The sequence below is a fragment of the Onychomys torridus genome, chromosome 9, assembly GCF_903995425.1.
Source record: "Onychomys torridus chromosome 9, mOncTor1.1, whole genome shotgun sequence".
Taxonomy (NCBI): domain Eukaryota; kingdom Metazoa; phylum Chordata; class Mammalia; order Rodentia; family Cricetidae; genus Onychomys; species Onychomys torridus.
In genome coordinates, this window is record NC_050451.1 from 33201737 (window position 1) to 33224943 (window position 23207).

The window sequence follows — 23207 nt, forward strand, 5'->3', positions numbered from 1 at the left end:
GTGCTGCTTGGATTAAAGGACAGAGCTAGAGACATTCAAGTTACTGTTACTACCCTAACCTCAGTGGCTGATAAAGCCTGGAATTGCCTGGAATTCCCTCAGTTTTCTGAGAATCTATAATCAGGCTATGTTCCCTTCAGTTTCAGAAACATATTCCACTACAGATAACAAAATACCCAACTATCAGTGGCCCAAACAGATAGAGATGTATCCTTTTCACACGACAGAAATATAGAGCAGGATGGCTCCTGGCACTGTTCTATCAATGTCAAGGCTGACACCACTGCAATTCTCTTGCTTTTTTCGGCCTTCAGATCTTCATTCAAGGCAGAAAGAAAAGCCTGCAGGGACAGTGTTAGCAGCATCCAAAACCCTTTCCAGAAAAGGAAAAGACCTTCTAGAGGAGTGTTCTCAACCTTCCTAATATCATGACCCCTTTAACACATTCCTCATGTTGTGGTGACTCCTAAGCATAAAATTGTTTCATTGCTACTTCATAACTGTAATTTTGTTACTGTTATGAAACATAATGTAAATATCCATGCTTTTTCACAGTCCTAGTCAGCCCTATGAATGGGTCTTTTGACCCTCTCCCCTCCTCAAGGGGTCACAGCTCACAGGTTGAGAATTGCTATTCTAGAGCTTCCAAAAGATTCTAGCTTATGCCACATTATATTGAACTTGGTCATATGACCTTCTGTAGCTGCAAGAGAGTCTGGTAACATGAGTTCACTGGGGCTAGGCACATTTTCACCATGAACAAAATTGGAATGTTGAAGGAAGAAGAGAAAGGTGCTATACTTTTCCTCCTATGTTATCTCAGCAGATCCAGGGCCCTTCCCAAGCACATTGAAGACCCTGAAAGAAGAGCCTCTAGGACCTTGTGGCATTTCTAATGTCCCAGGAAAGAAGTGCCCACCCAAGGAGCCAGGATTTCCAAAGAGCTAGAAGGCACAGCCACCAGCTTTTGCTGTAGTGATTAATGATGTTCTGCAGAGCTGAGGAGAGGTGGCTAATTAACCAGAGACTGATTAAGGACAAGGCAGGCAAAATCCCAGACACAACAAATGTGAACTCTCCATCATCTTCACTCCTTCTCAGTCCTTCCACACCAGCAGAAGCCAGATTAAAGGCAACCTCACAATCTGCCTCCCTAGGGAGGCCACACAGATGCCCCCCACCACCACCATATGATGGCTCATACTACGAGGCTTAATGAGAGCATGATGGCTGGGGTGGGCATGAGGAAGTCTTTTGGTGGAACTTGACTTCCCTTTCAGCCTCTTCAAATCTCCGGGCTCTTGACCAGGCCCAGTTTGTGGCATGAGATTTCTAAAATAAAATAGCATCTTTCCAAAGGAATCAGCAACTAAGGACTGTAGGCACCTAGAAAGGTCTGAGCACAGCATAAACTCAAGGAGGGACCTTGGGGGGTGGAGATGTGGCCCCAAAGAGAGGAGCGTGTACCTGCCAAGTGCAGAGGAGAAAGACCAGAGAGCAGTGTTGAGGCAGTGAATAGAGACAGGGATGGCACCGGACCACAGGTAGATAGATGCAAAATAAGAGCGCAGTCAGGATGCAGCCTAGCTGTTTCCAATCTGTTCTTTGGTAAAATGGACACAATGTAGCATCCAAAGGTATGATGCCCATTGTATGGCCCCAGGTTAGTCTTGCCTCCTCCTCCTTCAGCTGGGACACTTATCTGTGCCTCCCAAGCCAGAAAGCACAGCCAGGTGCAGGCAAAGTCATCTCACAGTGGCCTAGGCTGAGGCTGGGTGTAAATAAGCCCTCTGTCACAGGTACCTTGTACAAGATAGGGCTGTGATAAGACCAGAGGGTTGGTTTCAGCCATGGCTATCAGGAGAAACTCAATGAATGTAATACCTCAGGTCTTCTTGGTTTCCTGCCAGGAGACATACAGTGGGGGCAAAGGTAGAGAGAGGTCTGTCCAGGAGAAGCTCTGGCTGCATGCCATCCTGTCTGCCACCTTGTCTGGTTCTCACTTTCCTCTCACTGGATTTCAGCCCAAAATTCTCTTTAAGAAAGGTTCCCCTGACCCTGCATATTAAGCCGTAGTCACTGTTTCCCTCTGACGAGAATGTCATGGTTTACATTCATGCATTTAGGTGACTGTGTGACGGTTGACCTTGACTGTCAACTTGACTAGATTTAAAATCACCCCAGAGACTTGCCTCTGTGCATGTCTGTGAAGATGTGTCCAAGGTTTAACTGAGGAGAGAAAACACCATGAATATAGGTGGCACCATTCTATAGACTGGCATGCAAGACTGAATTAAAGGTGGGTGGAGAAGCCAGCTGAACACCAACATTCATCTCTGTTCCTGATTCCTGACCATGGATACAATGTGACCAGCCACCCACACTCCCCTGCCTCAGCTATAGTTATCTCTTGCCACCAGCCTCACCAGCCAATGATGGTTCCATTGTGAGGAGCTTCATTCCTTAAGCTGCTTCTATTACACCAAAGTAACACAATCTACCTCTACCACTATACACTCAAGCCGTAAATACTGATGGAGCCCTGTTCTGTGCTAACTTCCAGGCATGCAATGAGATATGACCCTGATGTTTCAGAACTGCGATTGAAGCATCAATGCCATTGATTCCTAAGCACGCATCTACCCTAATGTCAAAAATGCAACTGTCCACAGCCCTAGCAAACTGCTGGGACAACTGGTAAACCAACACTATGCCAAGAAAAAGCCACAGCCCTCAGGCTACCCCGGGAAGGGACTTTATGTGTGCTTTCTCAGATTGTACATGCAGAAAGAGGTTATGGGGATGATGGATAAGTGGATGCTGTTGTGCACTTCCTGATTCCTCCTTCAGAATCAAGACACTCCTCCTCCTCCAGGGTGGACTACCCATTAACAGGTGACAGCTGAGTCCCTCACTAGCACATTTCCTCAGCCAAAAGTCACTGCCTTCCCCATCGTAGCCCCGTCTAACATACGGTCATTAAGGATGCCCAAGGCTTCTTCCCTCCCACCTCCATCTAGAACATCTGGGAGAACCACCCAAACTCCAGAGCTCTCTCCTGGAGTTTTTCAATGTCTCGCTCTGCCCTGTCCTGCTTCCCTCATGCCAATACAGGGGAAGTTCCTGAACACATTCCCCAGGAAGTCTTCTACATATAAACTGTGAGTCTTGGAGTTCGTGCCCTGGGAACAGGACAAAGCAGCCAGTAGGAGCTGAAAGCTTTCCAGGTGTGCTGCTCAACAGTCTGGAGGAGCAGACTCCTTTTTTTCTGAGCTGCATGGAGGTCCCTTTCATGCCTTAGCAGGAACCCAGCCCAGGCTGCCCAACTTGCACCTGAGAGGTGAACCAGGCATGGAAGCCAGTGCCAACAAGGCCTTGGCCGTGGCACGGAGGAAGGAACTGAGCCCTGTTGCCAAGTGATTTAGAAGGCTCTGGAGGAGGATATATCTGTGATAAGAAGCCCACCAGGCTGGAGTCTGATTCCAGCTGATTTAACAGGCACCTAGGGCCCCTATTTCAGCAAGACAACCAGGAAATGAGCTGAGGGAAATTATTAATCCATGCGCCTGGGGTTCCCCACACTCTGGAAGGGTCCACCCAGTGCGCCCTCCCCCACATGCTAACTCAAGCCCAGAGTGTGGGAACTTGTCTGGTGGGAGTGTGGAATAGGAGGAGGTGGGGACAAAAAGGAATGAAACTTATACAGACTTGGTAATTGAAATCATTAATAGCAGTGAAATAAGTTGTCCGTCCCACATGTAATTTGTAGGAATGTTTGGTTACTGAGATTAATTTCTGGTAATGAAATACTAATTAAACCATTTATTGAGTAATGTATTTGCTTGGTGGTGTTTTATGGGTGTTCGCTTATAAATATTTTAATTACTTTTTGCTAAGTAATTAGAATTTACTAAATAATTTCCAAGCTATTTATTAATTTCTAGCAATTCTCAGCCAACCAACAAGTAATTGTTTTACTTTATATCAGTAATGAAAGTCTTTCTTAAAAAAACATGGACTGAAGAGGATGACAGCAGTGAGGAGATCTCCTGTGGTTCGTTGCTTATGAAGTTGGCTATGTTAAAGCCAAGAGAAGAGTGACATGAAGACCACTGTGGGCTGGGAAGACGGCTCAGTCAGTAGAGCGCGTGCCATGCCAGCCCTGAGGACCTGAGCTGGATCCCCAGCACCCACATAAAAGCTGGGCATGGTGGTTTGTGCTTATAATCCAAGCACTGGGAAGATCGGAGGAGCTCTGGGGCTCACAGGCCAGCTGGCCTAGTCTAATGGGCAAACCTCAAGTCTCAGTGAGAGACATCAATAACAAGGTAGATGAATCCCAGGGTTGGCCTCTGGCCTCTCTGCATGTACACACACACATACACACACACACACACACACACATACACACACACACACACACACACACACAGGAACCTACACACGGAATCCACACACAGACACACAAAAAAGATCATTCCTAGCCCAACACCACTCAAATGCTGTTACCAGTGTTATTTGAACTTTACAGTCTTGTCTTATGGCTTCCTGCACTGGCCTTTCAAAATTGAGTTCATAGTCACTAATTTTGTATCATACTTTCTGTCTGACGAAAATGCCAAGGAGTTGGGAATGTAGCTCAGGGGTAAAGCATAAGCTTAGCATAGGAATTTCCCTGGGGGCAGGGGATAGAGACAAGAGGGACAGAGACAGACAGACAGAGTTTGAAAGTAGCACTTCACTTCTCTGCACCCATGTGTCAGACACCATGTAAAGAATACACATGCTTCCAGGATCTTCATAGCATGAGACTATAAGCCGTCTTTGTAAACTGTAAGACTGGATCTTGCCAGGTGGTGGTGGCACACGCCTTTAATCCCGGCACTTGGGAGGCAGAGCCAGGTGGATCTCTGTGAGTTCAAGGCCAGCCTGGGCTACAGAGTGAGATCCAGGACAGGGTCCAAAGCTACACAGAGGAACCCTGTCTCGAAAAACCAAAAAAAAAAAAAAAAAAAAAAAAGACTGGGTCTCCACATGGCATAGTCTCCTTCAGTAAAATAAAATGCCTAGAACAAAAAATTGAAGTAAGCATATCTATTTGTGTGTGTGTGTGTGTGTGTGTGTGTATGTGTGTGTGTGTGTGTGTGTGTGTGTGTGTGTATACATGTGCCCGTGGACGCCAGGAGACAACTTCAAGTGTCATCCTTAAGAACCTTTGAGACAGGGTCTCTCCGTATCCTGGAACTCTCCAACTAGGCTAAGGATCCTAATTAGACAGGGATCCTCTGCCCCCAGCACTGCCACACCAGCACTTTTACATGGGTTCTGGGGACTGAACTGAGATCCTCACACTGAGATGCTGTGGGATGTTCAAGTATGTCAAATGTGTTGCTCTGATTGGTTAAAATAAAACACTGATTGGCCAGTAGCCAGGCAGGAAGTATAGGTGGGACAAGCAGAGAAGAGGATTCTGGGAAGTGGAAGGCAAAGGCGGAGGCGGAGAGACACTGCCAGCTGCCATGACAAGGGAGATGTGAGGTACCGGTAAGCCATGAGCCACATGGCAACTTATAGACTAACAGAAATGGGTTAATTTAAGGTAGAAGAAGTAGATAACAAGAAGCCTGCCATGGTCATACAGTTTGTAAGCAATACAAGTCTCTGCATGTTTACCTGGTTGGGTCTAAGCGGCTGCAGGACTGGCAGGTGAGAGAGATTTGTCCTGACTGTGGGCCAGGCAGAACTGGAGAAAACTCCAGTTACACTGAGATATCCCTACTGCTCCATATCTATTTTTTCTTAAATATTTTATTTTTATTTGTGTATGTGTGCATGTATGTATGCGTGTATGTGCATATGCATGTGTGTGCATGTGTGTACACATGCATAAGAATGCCTACAGAGCATGCCTTTAATCCCAGCACTTGGGAGGCAGAGGCAGGCGGATCTCTGTGAGTTCGAGGCCAGCCTGGGCTACAGAGGGAGTTCCAGGAAAGGTGCCAAAGCTACACAGAGAAACCCTGTCTCAGAAAAAAAGAAAGAAAGAAAGAAAGAAAGAAAGAAAGAAAGAAAGAAAGAAAAGAAAAGAAAGAGAAAAGAAAGAAAAGGAAAGAAAGAATGCCTACAGAGCCAGAAGAGGGTGTCCGGTCCCCTGGAGCTGAAGTTGTGAGCCACCTGCCACAGGTGGAAGGAAACAAGGACACTAACCACTGAGCCATCTCAACCCATATCTGTTTTTCTCTATTAAAAAATAGGCTTGAGATTATGCTCTGAGGTCTGCTTTCCTCACTTAAAGTGACAACCATCTTTGCATAGTACCAAACATACAACAGTAGCAGCATCCTGCGCGGTAGATGAGCATCATGCTGTGAGGTCCCCTGTGTATTGCCCAATTTCTCACTGCTGGCTATTTGGGTTGTTTTTGGTCATTTGTTATAGTGAGCATAATTATAACAAACATCACTGTACCTAGATCTTTGTGTGCTTGTTCAATGATTTCCACGTACTTTCCTATAGGTGGGGTTGCTGGGCCGAAGTATATGAACATTTCGAAGACTTTTGAGACAGCCAAGATGCCTCTTTTTGTTGTTGTTGTTTTGTTTTTGTTTTTGTTTTTGTTTTTGTTTTTTGAGACAGAGTTTGTCTGTGTAGCTTTGCACCTTTCCTGGAACTCGCTCTGTAGACCAGGCAGGCCTGGAACTCAGAGAGATCCACCTGCCTCTGCCTCCCAAGTGCTGGGATTAAAGGTGTGTGCCACCACCGACCGATGTTCCTATGGCTGCCCCACAGTGGGGGTTAGAGCCCTGCTTCTGGGCACTGTGTGTGATGGTGATTATTTTAAATCCCTTGTCCCTTGTTTGCACTCCCTGTCTATGTCAGGAGGTGACCCAGAGAGGCCTACACAGCTTCGAAACCACCTACCGTATTAGCTTGGTTGACTTGCAGATATGGATCATAAAAGACCCACAAGCTGTATCTTTATAGCTCAAATATCATCAAAATGTTTAAAGCTATTCTTTATCACACCATCCCCTCTGCCCTACAGTGTTTCTACTTCCCCATCACCAGGGCTGGCATGAATGGCTTGACTCATTCATGGTTCCTACCCCATGCCACCCATAGGTACCTAGGCGCAAACAATTTGCTTAGCTCTTGACAAAAATAATATATAATATACAGGGCCTTAAACTTCTTCCACAAGTAATATATACTAAGCATCTTCCTAAATGGTCAAAGCTTAACCTGGGAGGCATTTTGAGATCTAATTGAGTTTCCTGTGTTGTATTTGGGGGTGGAGGAGAGGTGAACACAAACAGGGGTGCCAGAGACCAACTTCTGGTGTCTTCCTCAATTACTATCCACATTTTGTTTTGTTTTGTTTTGTTTTGTTTCGTTTTGTTTTGTTTGTTTGTTTTGATACAGGGTTTCTCTATGTAGCTTTGAAGCCTGTCCTAGAATTTGTTCTGTAGAGCAGTCTGGCCTTGATCTCACAGAGATCCGCCTGCCTCTGCCTCCCAAGTGTTGGGATTAAAAGCATGCCCCACTACCTCCCAGCTGCTATCCACATATTTTTAAAGATAGGCTCTCTCACTGAACCAAGCTTGAGCTAGACTGACCAACCAGCAAGACCCAGGAATCTTCCTGCCTCTGCCTCTTTGCTGGGATTACAGGTACGTACCATTGTGCCCAGATTTTATGTAGGTCTTGGGGATGGAGTTCAGGTCCTCATGCTTGTGTGGTAAGTGCATTGCTGTCCCTGACCCTTAATTACATTTTTTTGAGGTGACCCCATCCTCTCTCCAATGTTCTTCTGTCAACTATGGTCAAATGACTCAGTGTCTTTGACCAAAGACCCCCAACCTTAGACTCCTCCCTGTTAGTGGGTCTTTAACCATCCTGTTCAGCTTTATCCACAGGCAAGCAGGTGGCCAGCCACTGCGCAGCATCATTTTTATAATAACCTTGTGTCTTCAGTTTTGTGTCATTACAACAAAGTATTGCTGGGTTCTTTGCTTCTCTTGGCTCTCAGGTTTGTGGACTAAGAAGACCAAGCTCTAAGGGCCACAGGACCAGGGCTCCAAGCTATGTTGTCACACAGCAGATGGCACACACAGCAAGTGACACTCAACAAAAGAGGCCAAATCACCAGAGATAACCGACCTTTTCATGACAACTCGCTGTCATGGTGACTGATGCAGCTCCTAGACACCCAGCTCACTCCTAAGAGAACTAATCCAGTCTCTTGAGAAGAATGCAAATTCATTTCTGAGACTGAAGCTCCATGATCTAATCATCTCCTCCCAGGACCCACCACCTCCCAACATGAAACCTGGACATGAGTTTTGGTGGAAGCCAAGCACCTGTAAGCCACAGCAACATGAGAGTCCTCCTCCTCCAAACAGACCAAGAACCTCTCAAAGAGAGATAACATTCTCCCAGACTCTGAATAAAGAGAAACGGGCATGGGGTAAGAATGACATGATATTTGTGGGTTTTAGGCTCTGGAAAAGGGAGACCTGGTTCTGGTGCTGGCTCCTCTTATCAGCGTCTCTTTATCTGAATTCCACAGGTCCTACTTTCCCATCAGTTAACTCAGGAGACATGTATTATTTAAGTGACGATGTGTGGTCTGGAAGAAGAAACAGTAAAAGCGCCCTTGAAGTTGCCTTACACTCCAAAAAGAAGCTCAGCTGGTGCTCAATCCAGGTTTACTGTTGCCCTGCCCAGCAAATGCTCATGGTAGCATCTTCTACGATTTCTCTCAACTCTATTTCCTCTCTTCTCAGAAAGCACTGGACCTTAGAAACCTCTGCAGACCCTCCGACATCCCAGGAGAGGAATAAGAGATGCCCCCAAGCATTGCCCCCTACTCCCCAGAAAAGTCAAAGAAAACAAGGCCTGCTCGCCTTAGTAGACATCTCACCCTCTCTCCAACCTGGAACGGGATAAAGTGAATTTTAATCCTTACCGACGTCTTTTGTGCCCCTCCAGAGTGATAGGCCCACTGTTGAGACTTTACACACATTGTCACTTAAATAATACATGTCTCCTTAATTAACTGATGAGAAAGTGGGTCTTGTGGAGTTCAGATTAAAGAGCTGCTGAGTAAAAGGAGCCAGCATCAGAACCAGATCTCCCTTTTCCAGAGCCCCAAACCCACAACTATCACATTCAGCTGTATCCACAGGTAGGCAGAGAATTCATCATTGCAAGGGTAAGATGAGAAGACAGAGTCGGGAAAGAGGGAGGGAAGGGGAAAACTATTTGTCCCCACCCTGTAAGAAAGACTGTCACCTGCCATATATACTTGATTAAATACACAGATGATTACATTTAAAGATGTCAGTCTACCTACAAGCCATCTATTCTACTCCTGGGAAACACTGGAATATTTGATCTATGAATTCCCTTTCTAGAACAGGATTCTAGCATCTCCAGGATATGAGTAGATGATTTTCAGAAAGAAAACTAAATGCCGCGGGCCTTGGGTGCATGGGTACTAAAAGGCTAAGGGCAAATAGAGAGCCGTCTTTATCAGTTCATGGTATACAGGTATCCTGTGGACGAGCGTCTGGCTCAGGGTGGGTGTGTGGAGGATGAACTGTGAATTCCCTTCAAACCCTCTGGGATACATCTCTATCCAGAACATAACCTTATTTATCTGTTTATTGTTTATTTTCTTGTAACAGAGAAAGGAAGGGAGTAAAGATATTCTAGACAGGAATGGAGTGCACAGGCAGTGATGAATATGATTTGGGTGGGGGCCAGTTCCTGAGGGCAGCCCAGGTTTCACCAGCTCTAAGACTAGAAATGAGCTAATATGCAAAATCACACATGAGACACTCGAAAATAGAAATGTCTTTAAGAGAACAGAGCTCTTTACCTGCTGCAAAAGGAAGTGAAAGGGAGGGTCTGCCAGGGAAGTCTATAAGGAAGAAAAGACCATGTGTGGCCTGCAAAAATACATATACATAAATTTATCTATACACATGTAGATACATAAATCTCTTTTTTTCAAGACAGAGTTTCTCTGTGTAGCCTTGGCTGTCCTGGAACTCACTCTGTAGACCAGACTGGCCTCGAACTCAGAGATCCACCTGGCTTTGCCTCCCAAGTACTGGGATTAAAGGCCTGGGCCACCACCACCCAGCTGATAAGTAAATCTTAGAAGAAAAGAAACATACATACACTCAAAGTTATCAATTCAATTCTAAAGAAGAATGAAGTTATAACACCTTCAAGAAAGTGGATAGAACAGAACTTCATTGTGAAAACAAAGTAAGCCAGATTCACAGAAACAAATGCCATGTTTTCTTTCACATGCAGAATCCAGATTTAAATTCATATATAAATGGATATATGTACATACACATATAAATGTAGGACATGAAAATACAAAAGTTCTTTATCAGGGAAGGAAGCCATTTAATGGAAGAAGGAGACAAAAACAGTAATGAAACATGTTATATGAACATAAAAGAAGATTGTGTGTGTGTGTGTGTGTGTGTGTGTGTGTGTGTGTGTGTGTAGTTTGTTTCTTTGTTTTGCAGAGAGGGAGAGGAACAGGGGTCATTGGAGCAACAAGAAGCAAACAAAATCTTATATGCAAACCAAGAAGTAGGATTTATTGTTAAATGTTTTTAAAAATATATAATGAAGCTGGGCGGTAGTGGTGCATGCCTTTAATCCCAGCACTCAGGAGGCAGAGGCAGGAGAACTCTGTGAGTTCGAAGCCATCCTGGACTACAGAGTGAGATCCAGGACAGCCAGGGCTACACAGAGAAACCCTGTCTCAAAAAACCAAATTTTATATATATATATAATGGGGAGATGAATAAAAACAAATGGAATGCCTGAGGATATAGCTCAGAGCTAAAGTGCTCACCGGCATGTGCAAAGCCTTGTGTTCATCCCCCAACAGCACAGCCAGACAAACACATTGCCAGACAAACAAAAATCAGTTGAGGCATCTGTGACACCTGGCAGAAATGAAGAAAGAGGATTGGGAGGGGAGGGAGGAAAGAGAAGCGGAAGGGGGGGGAGAGAAAGGAGGGAGGGGAAGGGAGAGGAGGAAAGGGAAGAAACGTCTCCCTGTAGAAGAAGTGATACCAGATAGAACCTGTGTCGAAGAAGGAAAAAAGAATGAAAAAAATGTGCTTTTACAATGAATAGACTGTGTATGTAGAAAATTCCAGAAAATTTATCCCCCTAAAATCTCCTCAACTAGAAGATAAGTTAAATAAATCACAGAACCGAAAGTCAGTATAAAAACAAGGAATTTCATCCTACAGGTTAGCAAAGACCATTACAATCCACATTTTTAAAAGCATTATCATTTGCAATAGCACCAAAAAATGAGCTTTAGTCATAAATTCAGTTATGTGATCTAAGTGCATGAAGAGTTGTATGTTGGAAATCGCAAAATACTGATGAAGGATATCAAATAAAATAAATAAAATGCTAGACAGCGTTCTTCCCAAAGTCTCGCCGTGCATTTTCCCAATCATCAGTGATGAGCTGATTCTAAAATGCACGTGAGGGGCTCGGAGATGGGGCTCGGAGATGGCTCCATGAGTAAGATGTTTTCAGGCAAACATGAGGACCTGACATCAAATCCCCAGGACCCATGTAAAAGCCAGGCATAGCAGCACATGTATCTGCAAGCCCAGAGCTCCTACAGAGAGACAGAAGGTGCAGACAGGAGATGCCCCCGAAACTGGCAGGCCAGCTGCCCAAGTGTACTTAGTGTCTAAAAATAAAGAGACCCTGCCTTACACAAAATGGAAGGCAGGGTCTAACACCTGAGGTTGTCCTCTGAACTTCACACACCATGGCATACATGCACACGCACTGAAAAATGTGGCCACACACACACACACACACACACACACACACACACACACACAGAATTTCAAAGTAACAAAGAGTGAATGAGAAAGGTCTAGAATGAGCTGAATCATGTTGCAAGATAACAACACTGAAGGACTTCAGCTACTCAATTTCAAGACTGTTCTAAACCTACATTCTCTAGACTTCAATACTATTGAAGAGATAGACATGTAGGTCAATGCAGTCGAACAGAGTCGAGAGTCTGGAGTCAGTGGAAGTTTGACAGGTGTAAAGGGACTCTAATAGGGAAAAAAGCAACTGGTCCCAGAACAACTGAATGTTCATGTCTCCACCCCTCCCCATAAGAAAAATCTCAACTCACATCTCACGCTTTGTACAAAAATTAACTCAAGAGGTTGGGGATTTAGCTCAGTGGTAGAGCACTTGCCTATCAAGCACAAGGCCCTGGGTTCAATCCTCAGCTCTGGAAAAAAAAAATTAACTCAATAGCCCTATACACCTACGGCAATTGAAAAGGTACAAGTCCCCACAAATGCTTGTGTGTAAATGCCTGTAGCAGTATTGGTCCTAACTGCCCAAAGTGAAAACAACCTAACGATTGCTTATCTGCTCATGAAATGATGGAAAGGTAAAAAAAAAAAAAAAAAAAAAAGGCACATGTGTGTAGTAAAGAAGCTTCTACTTCAGAGACAAGAAGGAATCAGACACTGATCCACACCACATAACAAATAAACCTCGAGCATATAAATGAAGGACTAAGGAGACAGATCAGGGGTTAAGAGCACGCCTTTAATCCCAGCACTCAGGAGGCAGAGGCAGGCGAATCTGTGAGTTCGAGGCCAGCCTGGGCTACAGAGGGAGTTCCAGGAAAGGCGCAAAGCTACAGAGAGAAACCCTGTCTTGAAAAACCAAAAAAAAAAAAAAAAAAAAAAAAAAGCTCTTGTTGCTCTTGCAGAGGTCTCAGGCTTGGCTCTCGGCACCCACAGCAGGCAACACACAGCGCTTGCAATCCCGGTCCCAGGGAATCTGGTACCTTTGCCTAGCTTCCACAGGCACCTGTGTGCATGTGGTACCCATAAACTCTTGCAGGCACACACATATAAACATAAGCAAATACATACATCTTTTTTAAAAGTATTTATTATGTATACAGTGTTCTGTCTGCACGTATACCTGCAGACCAGAAGAGGGCACCAGATCTCATTACAGATGGTTGTGAGCCACCATGTGGTTGCTGGGAATTGAACTCAGGACCTTTGGAAGAGCAAGCAGTGCTCTTAACCTCTGAGCCATCTCTCTAGCCCTAAAGATTTATTTATTTATTATTATGTATACAGCATGTATGACTACAGGCCAGAAGAGGGCACTAGATCTCATTACAGATGGTTGTGAGCCACCATGCGGTTGCTGGGAATTGAATTCAGCACCTCTGGAAGAGCAGTTAGTGCTCTTAACCTCTGAGCCATCTCTCCAGCCCATAAATACATCTTTAAACATACGTGTACACACATTAAATGAAATACTCTATAAAGCTAAAACATCCATTAGTGATGACTCACCATTGACTCAGGTCCTCTGTAAGCACAGTGTGTGCTCTTAACTACTGAGCCATCTTGACAGTCCCCAAACCAATTTTATAAATGGTGGCAATTCTAAACATGCATATCATCAAAAAGGAGATATATGGATAGCTAATAAGTACATGAAAATATGCTCAGCATAATTAGTCACAAGGGACATGCAAATTGCAGCCACCATAAAATACTATGGCATACCTATTATAGGGACAGAAATTAAGAAGAATGAGTGGCAACACCAGGCATTGACAAGAGCAGTCTCACCAGAAGCCTCCACACTGCTGGCGGGAATGCACAATAGCAGAGCCTCTTTGGAAAGTCACCTGACAGTGTCGTAAACAATAACACACACGCACAATCTGAATGAGCAACACACTCCAAGGTATCTATCCATAACAAATGAAAATTTGTGCTTATAGTAGATGAATGTTTTATGAGAGATTTATTCATAATTACCCCAAACTGGAAGCAACCCAGATGTTTTTCACGAAAGAAATGAGTAAGCACCATTTAGTATAAGTCTACAACGGAACACAATTGAGCTGTGACAGTAACCTACTACATGTCAGACACAGGAACATGTGTCAATGTGAAGGGCATTCTGCTGTGTGAAAAGAGTCAGAGCTATAAGGCCACACAGAAAAACAGACTGGAGTTTCAGAGCTTAAAGATGGCAGAGTTGGTAATAATAGCCAGAACTTTAGAATGATACATTGCTGCAAATCAAGCGTGTTATGGTAAATACACAACTTCCCTAGCAAAAATCTATAGACTTATGCATAAAAACAGATAAAGTTGATGCTGTGTAAATTTTCAAAAATCAACCAAGATATAAGAAAAGCTGCCAGGCGGTGGTGGCGCACACCTTTAATTGCACACCTTTATTCCCAGCACATGGGCGGCAGAAGCAGGCAAATCTCTGTGAGTTGGAAGCCAGCCTGGTCTTCAGAGAGAGTTCCAGGACAGCCAGGACTGTTACACAGAGAAACTGTGTCTCAAAAACAAACAAACAAACAAACCATATCAAATATATGTGTGTTCCTGCTGTAAAAGAACTACTGAATTAAAACACACACACACACACACACACACACACACACACACACACACTATGGGATAATAGAAGGATGGGGTATACTCACAGAGACACTTGTTAGCAAGAAATGAAGGGAAGATGCAGAGCCTTTGGTGTTGGAGAAGACAGCGAGAGGCAAGTGTAACCCCAACGCTTCAGTAATAATACTACATGTGACTGAGAAAATGTCCCAACTAGAAGATAAAGTTTTTCATGCTGTATCAGATAACAACATACTGATATTGGCAGGTGTCAGGGACATGGCTTTAATCCCACACTTGGGAGGCAGAGGCAGGTGGATCTCCATGAGTTCGAGGCCACCTGAACTACATGGTAGGACCCTCTCACAAAACAAAATCAAAAGCTTTACCTCCTTTTGGAACAAAAAGTATCAATAAAGATAAAGTTGGTTTTTTTGTTTGTTTGTTTGTTTTTTGGTTTTTTCGAGACAGGGTTTGTCTGTGTAGCTTTGCGCCTTTCCTGGATCTCTCTTGGTAGCCCAGGCTGGCCTCAAACTCACAAAGATCCGCCTGCCTCTGCCTCCCAAGTGCTGGGATTAAAAGCGTGCACCACCACCGCCCAGCCAAAGTTTTTTTTTTTTTTTACATTAACAACTATTTAATTAATTTCTATTATCTCTGGTACATACAGTGATTTATGAGACATTGTGATTTTATGCTCTTTTAGTGTGTGTGCGCGCGCGCGCGTGCCATTTACCTGTCTGTGCACTGCAGTTTTATTTTTAACTTTTGAGAAAACTCCATGAAATGCTCCACAGTGGCAGAAGCAGCTTGCACTCCTAGCGACACTGTGTGAGGATTTGCTTTTGCTCCACCGTCTCAACAACTCATATCTTCTCACGCTCTTGATAGCATATGTGATATTTCTATACATCTCTCTGATAATAGTCACAACACTGTATGTGGTGCTTGGATGTCTGTATGGTAAAATATTGTCTCAGCCCATTTTAAAATCTTGTTATTTGTGTAGTGCTTTTTAACTGGTGCACATGAGTTTCTTGTATGTTTGGGGGATTAGACCCTTTGGGGACATGCAGTTTGTAAATGTCTTCTCCCATTCAGAACTGTCAACCACTTCCCTTGCTGATTCCAGGACCATCTGTTTTTGCCCTTGCCAGCTCTGTCTCCCCAACTGTGTGCAAGCAATATTGCAGACCCAGTGCTGTGGAAACTACCATAGTTCCTGAGAGGTTTGTAGATGGGGTCTTTTTTTGTTTTGTTTTGTTTTTTTACGACAGGGTTTCTCTGTGTAGCTTTGGAGCCTATCCTGGATCTTGCTCTGTAGACCAGGCTGACCTCGAACTCACAGAGATCCACCTGTCTCTGCCTCCTGAGTGCTGAGATTAGAGCCCGGCATAGATCGGAGTCTTACATTTTAATCTTTAGTTAATCTTACGTCAGATTCAGCATAAAATAAAGATACTGTCTTCCATAGCACAGTCTTCCCAACACATTGTTGTTATGGTTGCTCAAGGCAGAGTCTTCCTAGGTAGCACAGACAGACTGTATTCACTGACAGTTCGGCCCAGGCTGCTCTCCAGTGTATAATCTTCCTGGCATCACCTCCTGCGTGCCTGTACAGTGGGCATGTTCCATCATACCCGACTTCTCAGTGTCTTTATTGAAGACTATCTTCTCCCTATTGTGTATTATCAATTACTTTGTAAGTTAGTTAATCAAGTATGTGTAGTTTTCTTTTTTTCTTTCTGTTCTGGACCACTGAACTGTGCATCCATTTTTAATCCAGTACATTATGGAATTATGACATAATTTGAATTCAGATTTTTCATACTCAAGATTGCTTTAGCTATTTGGAGTCCCTTTTTATTTTAAGATTATTTTATTATTTCTATGAAAAATACTATTCCGTTTTGGTAGGAATTGATGGGATCTATTGTTTTGGGTAGTATGGAAACATCTGAAAATATGAATTCTTCTAATCTGTGAACATGGTGTAATTTCCCACTTATCTGTGTATTCTTCAATTTTTTAATCGTTTTATGTCTTATACCTCTTTTGTTTGCTCCTAAATATATTATTCTTTTTGGTCCTATTATGAGACTGTTTTCTTAATCTTTTTCAAGTAGCTCTATGCCCATATGTAGAAACAATTGATTTTTGTATGTTAATTTGTATCGTGCCACTTTATTAAGTGTGTTCATTAGTACTAATGGTTTCTTTGTGGGGACTTACAGGATATTGAATAGTTAGGTAGGCAGACAGATAATAGGTAGACAGATAGATGACAGAAGATATAGATATGCCGGGCGGTGGTGGCACGCCTTTAATCCCAGCACTGGGGAGGCAGAGCCAGGTGGATCTCTGTGAGTTCGAGGCCAGCCTGGGCTACAAAGTGAGTTCCAGGAAAGGCGCAAAGCTACACAGAGAAACCCTGTCTCGGGGAAAAAAAAAAAAAAAAACAAAGATTGTAGCTGGAGTTTTCCTGCCTGGCCCACAGTCAGGACAAATCTCTCTTACCCACCAGTCCCACAGTCGCTCAGACCCAACCAAGTAAGCACACAGAGACTTACATTGTTTACAAACAATATGGCCGTGGCAGACTTCTTTTTATCTGTTTCTTCTATCTTAAATTAACCCATCTCTATTAATCTATAAGTTGCCACGTGGCTCGTGGCTTACCAGTACCTTACATCTTCCTTGTCCTGGCGGTGGCTGGCAGCATCTCTCTACCCAGCCTTCCACTTCCCAGAATTCTCTTCTCTCTTGTCCTACCTATATTTCCTGCCTGGCCACTAGCCAAACAGCATTTTATTTATACAGAGCGATATCCACAGCAAAAGATATAGATATATACATACATACACACATATACATACATATATGCATATATTCATACATAGGCACATATATAGGTAATTACATATGTGTATATGTGCATGCATAGGTATATACATACATGTGTACATACATAAATTTGCATAGATATATACTATATGCATATATATCATACAGAGGTATATACATATATAGGTAGATACATACGTGCACACATACATGCATGTGTGCATATTGGTATATACATACATAGGCACACATACATGCATAGATGACCATGTCATCTTCGGAGACTATTTTACTTTCTTCCTTACTCAGACGTTGCTTGTTGCTGTCTTTTTCTCAGTTAAGTGCTCTATTGGCAGAAGTGTTGAGAATCGGATGTCCTTACCATAGTCATGATTTAAAGAAATTATTCCCAGCGTCTCCTGCTTGCATGTGCGTTGTGGGCTTGTTGAGTGTGGCTTCTACGAGGTGAAGATAAACACCTCCCATGCCTAGTTCAAATTTTTCATGGCTATGAAAGGATGTATCAACTTCCCCTGCACCCAGTGAGCTCAGATCTTACCCTTCCTTCTGCTGGTGTGTGGCCACACTTTTGACAATGACTGTGATTTATGTGTGCTGAAACACAGTTGCCTCCTGAGAATAAATCTCACCTGGTCATGGGGTGTGGTCCTTCTGCCATGATGTCGACTTTTATTTCCTCACACACCGTTGAGCAGGTTTGTATCGGTGTTTGTTGGGGACAGGTTCCGTACTTCCCTTCTCTCATCCTTGCGTTGTTTGGCTTTGCTGTCAGGGTGATACAGGTCTCAGGGACTTAGTGGAAGTGCTCCCTCCTCTTAGATTTTTTTTTTAAGATTTATTTATTTATTATGTATACAGTATGTATGTCCGAATGCCAGAAGAGGGCGCCAGATCTCATTACAGATGGTTGTGAGCCACCATGTGGTTGCTGGGAACTGAACTCAGTACCTCTGGAAGAGCAGCCAGTGCTCTTAACCTCTGAGCCATCTCTCCAGCCCTTAGTTTGTTTGTTTGTTTGTTTGTTTAAGAGAAAATATTGGTATTAATTTTTCTTTTATTGTCTAGTGATTCCCCAGTGAAGTCACTGCTGCTGAAGGAAGTCATTTCTTTGGTGGGAGTTTCTCTTATCACCTATTCAATTCTCTTCCTTGTTGGTAATAATTCCAGGCTTCCTCTCCTTCATGCTTCTCTACTGATAGGTTACATGTTTCAAAGAATTAACCCTTTCCTTCAGGCTCTCTGATTTGCTACTACATCACTGCTTGTAGGACTTTCACAGTTCTTCATTTTGCGTTGCTACATAGCCAGCCCAGGCTTTGTACACGCCAGGGCAAGCGCTCTACCCCTGGGCGGCATCCCCAGCCCCCGATTCTTTGTGCTTCTATGCTATCCATAGAAAGATCCACCCCCTTCATAACTGATTTATTTGGATCTCTTTTTTCCTTTTCAAAAGAATTATTTTTATTTTATTACGTTTGCCTGTATACATGCATGTATAGCATGTGTGTGCCTGGTGCAGGAGGAAACCAGAAGAGAGCATTGGATCCCTTAGAATGGAGGTTGCAGGTGGTTGTAAGCTGCCATGCAGGTTCTGAGAACCAAACCCTGATCTAACACCCATACAAAAAGCTGGGCATGGGGCTGGAGAGATGGCTCAGAGGTTAAGAGCACTGAATGCTCTTCCAGAGGTCCTGAGTTCAATTCCCAGCACCCACATGGTGGCTCACAACCATCTGTAATGAAATCTGGCGCCCTCTTCTGTGTACATAATAAATAAATAAATATTTAAAAAAAAAAAAAAAAACAGAGAGAGATGGCTCAGCGGTTAAGAGTACTGGTTGTTCTTCCAGAGGTCCTGAGTTCAATTCCCAGTAACCACATGGTGGCTCATAACCATCCATAATGAGATCTGGCGCCCTCTTCTGGCCTGCAAGCATGCATGTAGGTATACATAATAAATAAATAAATTTAAAAAAAAAAAAAAAGCTGGGCACAGAAGCAAGTGCCTGTAAGAGGCTGAGACAACAGCAGCCCTGGGGCTCCCTGCTCTGCTCCTCTAGCAGAATAGTAAGACCCAGCACTGTGGGATATTTGACCACACTGTGAACCCTGAGTTTGCATTTGCATCAATTAAATAAAATCAACCTTGGATCAGGAGGCTGAGTTAGCAACTAATTGACAGAAAGTAATCATAGAGAGTCAGAGGGTGTCTACAAGACGGTAGAGAGACATGCAGGAAATAGCGAGGAGGGGCTTTGAGTGGCATGGGTTTTTTCTGGCTTGGCAGAGCCGAAGGATGCTCTCTTTCAGAGATATGGGCAAAGAGAGAAGGTCAGCTAGTTGTTCCTCAACCTCTCTGAGCTAGCAGGTTCTCACCCCAGCCTCTGACTCCCAAGTCTTATTGATAAACAGAACAATAGAGATTTAATTAAAAGCTTGATTTGGCAGCAGCAACAGAGCTGGTACCTATGGGAATGGAATTCCCACCAGGCTGTGGCCTGAGTTGCTGAGCCACTGCCAGGGAAGCAGGCAATTACTGGCTAAAACAGCAATATATTAAAGTGCAGTCTCCAGGTTCAGTGAGAGACGCTACCTCAAAAGTAAAGTAGAGGGCTTGGGGATTTAGCTCAGTGGTAGAGCGCTTGCCTAGCAAGTATAAGGCCCTGGGTTCAGTCCTCAGCTCTGGGGAAAAAAAAAAAGTAAAATAGAGAAGCATTGAGAAAGATGCCCAGTGTCAGCCTCTAGTGCCCACATGCATGTTTACACACAAAATATTTGATTTCTTCCTTGTTAAATTGGCTTAGATATGTTTTCTGACCTAACATATTATCTTTCTTGGAAATTTTCCACCCACACACTTGAGAAGGATATGTATTCTCCTGCTGTTATAGGGAATGTTTTGTGTGTATCTGTTAGGTGTGGTGTAGTTCTAAACTTCAACTACACAACTGAGTTGCAAAAACTATGCACTGGGTCAAATTCATAGCTGTTCTTGGCAAGACAGCTGGAGTCACCTGAGTGTTAAGCCTTTGGCATACTTGTGAAGGACTTAGCCTCTGGGCATGCCTGTAAAGGACTATATTGATTAGGTTAATTGAGGTGGGAAGACAGAATGAAAGGAAAGTGAGCTGAACACAAGCATCAGCAGCATCCTGCTTCCTAATTGTAGATACCACATGACCAGCAGCTGCCTTAAGCAAGCTGCCCTGACCTCCCTGCCATGACACAATGCATCCTGGAACCTTTTTTCCCTTACATTGTTTGTTAGGGTATTTTATTGGAGCAACAGGAAAAGAAACTAAAATGCCCTCCATGAGCCTCTTTTCCCTTGCTGATTGCTTTTTGGCCATTGTCTTCAATTTCATACAGTTTGACTGTTGATGTGTGTAAGCTTCTTTAGGTTGAACCTTACCAGTGACCTTCATAATTTACACATCCGGACATCCCCACATTTGGGATGTTTTCAGCCACCTTGTGCTGTGGATATCTCTCTGTATAAATAAAATACTGATTGGCCAGTAGCCAGGCAGGAAATATAGGTGGGACAAGTAGAGAAGAGAATTCTGGAAAGTAGAAGGCTGAGGCAGAGAGACCTGCCAGCGGCCGCTAGGACAAGAAAGATGTAAGGTACCAGTAAGCCACAAGCCACGTGGCAAAGTATAGATTAATAGAAATGGGCTGAATATAAGTGTAAGAGCTAGACAATGGTAGGCCTGAGCTAATGGCCAAGCAGTTTAAATAATGTAAGTGTCTGTGTGTTTATTTTATAAGTGGGCTATCAGACTGGCAGGGCTTGGCAGGGGCTGGAGAGAAGGTCTCCAGCTACAAGCTTGCTTTGCTGTTGCCTGTCTGAGCACCCAGGATGCCCACAACCCAGGATCTTCTTCCTGCTTTCCAAATCTTAGTTTCCAGGGTGCACCACTGGGCCTGATACACCATCTTTCCTGCACTTTTATCTTTCATGATTCCCACACACAGAGGTGAGTTTTCCTGATGGCATTTCCTAAGTGCCACGGGTTTTCTAGATTCCTTTTCATTATTTTCTTTCCTCCTCTGGATATTTTTTAATGACCTATCTTTGAATTCACAGACAATCCTGCTCAATGAAGTTGACTGTTGTACTCTGGTAAATTATTCATTTTGTTCTTCACCTTGGAATTTCCATTTTACACACTCTATCTTTGTTGAACATTTTACTTGGTTTCTGTGTTGTTTTTCTGTTTTTCCTAGTTGTCTGTATGTGTCCTCTCAGAGCTCACTAAAAACTTCCTTAAAATTATGGAGTTATTTTTCGGGCTATTTGTAGATTTCTACACCTTTGGAAGAGTCGTGTTTCCATGATTCTTCATGTCTTTGAACTAGTAATCATCTCCTTCACTCCCCTGTAACTAGCTTCAAGAGAAAACACCCTTGTCCCACAGCCCAACTAGGCATTCTAGGGCTCATGGACTTTTGGGGTAGATATGCCCACTCCTCTCGTCTTGAGGGTAGGGAGAGTCTTAGGATTGTTGTCTTCTCTGTGTCCCACAAAACAAGATCAGGCTCTGGGATCATCCTGTTCATTTAACCAGGGCAGTCCCCTGAAGTGATCAACTGTTTTTGATTTCTTCCATTGTTATTTGAACCAGATATCTGCAGTAAGGTACTTCCCCATGCTTTTTACCAGGGTCAGCTCAAGGAACAAGCATAAGGGAGAGGAAGATGTGGATTGTCCAGAGCCCTCTAGGCCCACAGGCAAGCTCAAGTGGCTGACACTAGGCTTCCTGATGCATCCAGAAAGTGTTCTGGAAGTCCACAGTCTCTCCCTCTCTTGCTTGAACCATTCAAATGAGCTGATCACCTCAGTGTTTTGTTGGCAAAGAATTGGGCACAACACTAGGGATCCAGGCATTCACTCACAATGCTCTTACTTCCCCTCCAAGAAAAAACACAGGCTTGAGAGGCAAGAGGTCTCTCTTGGCAATAAACTGGGGTACCTTGGTGGCATAATTGACTTAAGCAAAACGGTCACCCAGTGTCTTCAATGAGTCCACCCTTTGATTTTTCCCAGCAGAAATGAAGGGTAGTAGTTGAGCTTGAACCTGGGGCCTCATGCATCCTAGGGAAATACTCTCCTACCGTGCTAGACACATCCCCAGCCCTCTTTGGACTTTCATACTTATCGACTGCCTCATTAAGTTGCCCAGGCTCGGGCTTGAACTCACTCTACAGCCCAGGCAATTCTCCAATTTGTGATCCTCCTGCCTTAGGTTCCTGTGTAGTTGGAATTGCATGCCTTTTCCACAAGGCCCAGGGCTTGTCTTTGATTTTTCTGTTTACTGATGTGCTGGAACTGCCAGACCCCCAGGCAGCCACACTGTCTGGGACAGGGGTCAACATCAACGCTTCCGTTGGGAATAACTATAGAAAGCCTCCTCCTGTCATCTTGTTGCATCCTTCTGTGACTTTGGTTTCTGATGAGAAGCATGCCTGCAGATCCCTTCTCCTCTATGTAAGATGCAGCTTTCTACCTTTCTGTGATCTTAAGTTTTCAGTAATTTGATTTTGATGTACTTAATTAGTGTGGGCTTCTCTAAGTTTGTCCTAGTTGAAACTCATCCAGCTTCTCATATATATACACACATACATACATATGGAAAGAAAATAAGAGTATGCGCATGGCCACGCATAAGAGTAGGGGAGGCTATAGGCTTTTTTTTCCCCAAGGCAGGGTTTCTCTGTGTAGTTTTGGCACCTGTCCTGGATGTTACTCTGTAGACCAGGCTGGCCTCGAACTCACAGATATTTGCCTGGCTCTGTCTCTCGAGTGCTGGGATTAAAGGCATGCACCACCACTGCCCAGCTACAAGCTCCTTCTTC